Below are 6,184 nucleotides of genomic sequence, written 5' to 3'. Positions count from 1 at the left end.
ATGTGATGGCAGGGCCTGATCACAGCACTCCCCTGGAGAGCTCCATGATGCCATGCCGGCCACAAGGAGCCAATTTGCACAAGAGGGATGGATACCCTGGCAGAGACTGTGAATGTGAATTTGGATGTTAGAATCCAAATCTTCTCATAGAGGGCAGGGGTGGGAGGTGGGGGGTAGGGAAAGTTGGTCTCCGCTCCCTGAGAAGAGTGAGTCAGGAGAGGAAGGGACTCACCCTGAGAGAGGGAACAGGTAAAGATGCCCCATTTTAGGAGCTGTGCACCTTGGAAGTGTCAGGCTGTCTGATTTAGTTAGGTGGGGAATAGGCTCTGCTGCAGTAACAAGTAAACCCTATAGTCTTGGGAGCGTAATAGCTCACCCACATCACATTCTAATGTAGTCATTTAGGGACTCAGATTCTTTTCAAACAGTGATGCCACCATTCTCCAATCATAGGCTCCAAGTTTTCTGGGGAAAGGGAGACAGCAAAGGAGAATTTTTTTTTTTTAAGTTCTGGGATACATGTGCAGAATGTGCAGGTTTGTTACATAGGTATACATGTGCCTTGGTGCTTTGCTGTACCTATCACCCCATCATGTAGGTTTAAGTCCCGCATGCATTAGGTATTTGTCCTAATGCTCTCCCTCCCCTTGCCCCCAACCCCCTGACCAGCCCCAGTGTGTGTTGTTCCCCTCCCTGTGTCCATGTGTTCTCATGGTTCAACTCCCACCTATGAGTGAGAACATGCAGTATTTGGTTTTCTGTTCAAAGGAGAAATTTTGATGAGTCAGAAGTGGAAGTAGTTGATAGACCTTCTGCTCACATTCTGTGGCCAGAGGGAGTCACATGACCCTGCTTAGACCTATCCCTTTCCTAGGGCTGGACAGGGGAGTTTTTCTGCCAGGAGAAAAATGAACCAGTGTGTTGACTTTTGCAGTAAAGAGGCCAGAGTCCCCTAGAAGTCAGGCCCACCATTGGTGCATGGAAGGGGTTGTTGGATGGGAGGACAAGGTTCCTTACACTCATGGCAGAGGAACCTCTGATGGGTACTTGAGATGCTTGGTCAAGGGCAAGGACAGGATCTTTGGGGGTGGAAGTGGCAGAGGCAAAAAGAGAGGCGATGGAGCCCTTTCTCTCTGCTGGGCCTCGTGTCTGCAGCTGTGTGCTCACTGTTTCACTTAATCCATTCAACAGCCTGATCAATTAGGTGTCATTAATGCCATTTAACAGCTGAGGAGACATGCCCAGAGAAGTGGAGTGATAGGTGTAGGGCTACACAGCCACTAGAAGCAGCAAGATTCAAACCCAGGTGAGTCTGGCTCTGCACCTCACATCCCTCCCACTTTGCTGTAATCCCCAGAGACCATCTGGCTCAGCCCTCTCATTTCACAGGTGAAGAACTGAGCAGCAGAGAGAGAAATTGCCAGAGTTACACCTGTTGTTTTCAGCACCTTGTTTGATTTCCTTTCGTTTTGCCTCTTTCCAAGGTGTGACTGGCCCCTGGATGGGTTAACAGAACACCCTTGTGTGGTGTGGACCCGGACACTTACTCCCCTCTCTCCCACGATTAGCCATAATCCTGACATTACTGACTTCAATTCTTTTATCACTCACATGTATGCTCATTCCACGAATATTTCTTGAGCATCTACTATGTGCCAAACAGTCTGGAGATGTAGATGAACGAGATATGGCCCCTGCCCTGAGGGACTTACATTCTGGGGTGGGGGTGGAGTGGGAGGAAGGGGTACATGGCTGCAGACATACAGTGACACAAGGCAGGAAGTATCAATGGTCAGTGACAGAATCTTGTGGGTGGTCAGAGAAGTCAGAGATTGAGTGGCTGTTGGATTAATGAAAGTTTTGAAGAGAAGGAACAACAAAGGAAGAAGAGGGGCCATCATATATAGGTCCCTTTTCTGAATTGTCTTATTGAATCTACCGTAAAACTCACAAGCAAATAAACTCTGCTAAGGTAGATATCTTAGCCCTGTTTTACAGTGAAGCAACTAAGCTTCAGAGGCTTTAAGTAATATGCCCAGGGTCCCACAGCTATGTAGTGGCACAGCTAGTGTTCCAAGCTGAGTCAATTACCTTGATCTTTCTAGTGTCCCCTATTGACTCTCGGAAGCAGAATTTGAACTGGGCATCAAAGAATGAGTAGGTCATGTGGTGATAACTGTAGGAACAAAGACTTGGAGCAGGGACACATTGAGGCGTGCATGGTTGATATGGTTTGGATGTGTGTCCCCATTCAAATCTCATATTGAATTGTAATTCCCAATGTTGGAGGATTGGAGGTGGGGCCTGGTGGGAGGTGATTAGATCATGGGGGTATTTGCTAACGGTTTAGCACCATCCCCCTAGTTCTGTATTGTGAGAGAGTTCTCATGAGATCTGTTTGTGTGTAGCACCTCCCCCTTCTCTCTCTCTCTCCTGCTCTGCAATGTGAAGATGCGCCTGCTTGCCCTTTGCCTTCTGCCATGATTGTAAGTTTCCTGAGGCCTCCCCAACCATGCTTCCTGTACAGTCTGTGGAACTGTGAGTCAATTAAACTTCTTTTCTTCATAAATTACCCAGTCTCAGGTAGTTCCTTATAGCAATGTGAGAACAGACTAATACAATGATGTACTGTTACTGGTTTCATGGATGAGAGAGGGGTTTCATTTTATGAAGAAGTATTTAGGAAGAGCATGTGGGAAAGGTAGACTGCGGCCTCCAATCATTTATGCATCCATAACATAATTTTGAAGCATCCACTATGATGTGCTTAGACCATGATCTTTATGCTAAGGAGAAGGAGACAGTTGTGGTTAAAAGAGGCAAGGTGTATATTCTCATGGAACTTACATTGAAAATAGATAATAAACAGATAATAAATTGATAGCACATAAATGCCCAATGTAATTTCCATTTGTGATGGTGAAAAATAAACTGTGGCACAATACAATTTTAAAGTGTTTATTTGAGCAAATAGCAATTCATGAATCAGGCAGCTCCAAAGCAGAAGTGGTTCAGGAGGTCTGTTGAAGACATAGGCTTTTATAGAGAGATGAAGAAGTGATACAAGGAAAATATTTGATTGGTTACATTTATAAAGTTGCCTTATTTCATCTATTCCACTGAAAAGTCCCTAGTTATGTAAGTTTGTTGGCAGCTTCTTTTTGGTTGGACTTCGGTTCTGTTTTTCATTAATATAGGCACTCACAAGAAATAGCTTAAGTTTAGTTTTGCTTGTATTTGTAAATTAAGCAATGATAAGGTCATTTATGAGGCCTAACTGGCTTTTCTGCTCAGGTATTCTCCGCTTTAATTTACCTTTGCAATGACAATGTTATAAGTAAAGCAAAATAATAAGCTAGAGAGAGGGCAGGTGAGGGAACACACTTTGATTTTTCCAGATATGAATTTTATCCCACAGGCAGTAAAAGAGCCATGGGCATTTTTGTGAGTGATGGCTCTACCATCAACCAAACTGTAGGTTAAGGAGGCATTAGGAACCCAAGTAAAGTGGAGGCAAGTCATAGGCTGTGTGTGTTGGAGTCTGGGAGGGAGTGTGGATCAGAATGATCTTGGCTGCAAGTGATCAAATACCCAACTTGAAGAGGCTTAAACAATGGGAGTTTGTTAATTCACATAATCATGTGTGTAGGTAGGAGGATGCAGAGTGGCTTAGTTCAGGCATGAAAACAATATGAAGAACCAAGCACTTCCATATTTCTTCTCTGCTATCCCCAGTGCGTTGGTTTAACATATCCTATTTTCATTTTCTTATTTTTTTTTTTTTTTTGAGACGGAGTCTCTGTCGCCCAGGCTGGAGTGCAGTGGCGCAATCTCGGCTCACTGCAAGCTCCGCCTCCTGGGTTCACGCCATTCTCCTGCCTCAGCCTCTCCGAGTAGCTGGGACTACAGGCGCCCGCCACCACGCCCGGCTAATTTTTTGTATTTTTAGTAGAGACGGGGTTTCACCATGGTCTCGATCTCCTGACCTCGTGATCCGCCCGCCTCGGCCTCCCAAAGTGCTGGGATTACAAGCGTGAGCCACCACGCCTGGCTTCTTATTATTTTTAAAAATTATTTATTTTAAATGACAAATACATATTTTATATATTTATCATGTAAAATATGATGGTTTGAAATATGTATTCATTGTGGAGTGGCCAAATCAAGCTACTTAACGTATGTATTACCTCACGTAGTTATTATGTTTTTTTTTTATGATGAGAACACTTAAAATTTATTCTTAGCAATTTTGTTTTGAGTTGGAGTTTCGCTCTTGTTGCCCAGGCTGGAGTGCAATGGTGCAATCTCAGCTAACTGCAACCTCTGCCTCCTGGGTTCAAGTGATTCTCCTGCCTCAGCCTCCCGAGTAGCTGGGATTACAGGCATGCGCCACCATGCCTGGCTAATTTTGTATTTTTAGCAGATACGGGGTTTCTCCATGTTGGTCAGGCTGGTCTCAAACTCCCAACCTCAGGTGATCCACCCACCTTGGCCTCCCAAAGTGTTGGGATTACAGGTGTGAGCCACCATGCCCAGCCAGCAATTTTTAAGACTACAACACGTGGTTATTAACTATAGTCAACATATGGTACAATAGAGCTCTTGAATTCATTCCTCCTGTCTAACTGAAATTTTATATCCTTTGACTAACATCTGTCCAATCCAACCTGCAGCCACACCCCCAGCCCCTGGCAATCACCGTTCTTCACTCTCCTTCCATAAGCTTGACTTTCTTAGATTCCACATATAAGTGAGATCATGAGGTATTTGTCATTTTGTGCTTGGCTTATTTCACTTCACATAACGTCATCCAGGTTCTTCCTTGTTGTTGCAAATGACAGAATTTCCTTTTTTAAAAATGTGAATTTTCATTAATTTTTATTGATACATAATAGTTGTACATATTTACAGCATGCATGTGATATTTTGATTCATGCGTATAGTGCATAATAATAAAATCAGGGTAATTGGAATATATGTCACCTCAAACATTTATCATTTCTTTGTGCTGAGAATATTCTAAATCTTCTTTTCTAGCTACTTTGAAATATGCAATAAATTCTTGTTAACTGTCATTGTCCTACTGGATTTCCTTCTTTTTCAAGGCCGAATAGTATTCTGTTGTGTATATATACACCACATTTTCTTTGTCTATCATCCATCGATGGACACCTGGTTGCTTGCAGATCTTAGCTATTGTGAATAGTGCTGCATCCACTGCACTGGTTTTATATTTAAGCTTGTCTGACATGGCTGGTAGAGGTCCAGGCCTCACACAAACCTTTCCAAGGTGGGAGGATAAGACTTGCCTTTTTTCATTCTTTTTATTTATTTAACTTTTATTTTTAGGTTTGGGGGTACATGTGCAGGTTTGTTATTAATTAGTAAATTGTGTGTCATGGGGTTTGGTGTTCAGATTATTTTGCCACCCAGGTAATAAGCATAGTACCCAACAGATAATTTTTCCGTCCTCTCCCTCCTCCTACCCTCCACTCTCAAGCAGGCCCTGGTGTCTGTTGTTCCCTTCTTTGTGTCCATGTGAGCACAATGTTTAGTTCTCGTAAGTGAGAACATGAGATATTACATTTTCTGTTCCTGTGTTACTTTGCTTAGGATTATGGCCTTCAGCTCTACCCATGTTGCTGCCAAAGGACATGATCTTCTTCCTTTTTTATGGCTGCATACTATTCCATGGTGTGTATGCACCATATTTTCTTTATCCAGTTTACAGTTGATGGGCATTTAGGTAGATTCCATGATGCTGCTATTGTGAATAGTACTGTGATGAACATACGTATGCATGTGTCTTCATGGTAGAATGATTTATATTCCTTTGGATATATACCCAATAATAGGATTGCTGGATTGAATGTTACTTCTGTTTTAAGTTCCCTGGGAAATCTCCAAACTGCTGTCCACAATGGCTGAACTAATTTACATTCCCACCAGCAGTGTGTAAGCATTCCCTTTTCTTGGCAACCTTGCCAGCATCTGTTATTTTTTTACTTTTTTTTTTATAATAGCTATTCTCACTGGTGTGAGATGGTATCTCACTGTGGTTTTGATTTGCATTTCTCTAATGATTAGTGATATTGAGCGTTTTTTATATGTTTGTTGTCCGTGCATATGTCTTCTTTTGAAACGTGTCTGTTCATGTCCTTTGCCCATTTTTTAATGGGGTTGT

The sequence above is a fragment of the Symphalangus syndactylus genome, chromosome 18 (genome assembly GCF_028878055.3).
Source record: "Symphalangus syndactylus isolate Jambi chromosome 18, NHGRI_mSymSyn1-v2.1_pri, whole genome shotgun sequence".
Lineage (NCBI taxonomy): Eukaryota > Metazoa > Chordata > Mammalia > Primates > Hylobatidae > Symphalangus > Symphalangus syndactylus.
This window is presented reverse-complemented; position numbering follows the sequence as displayed.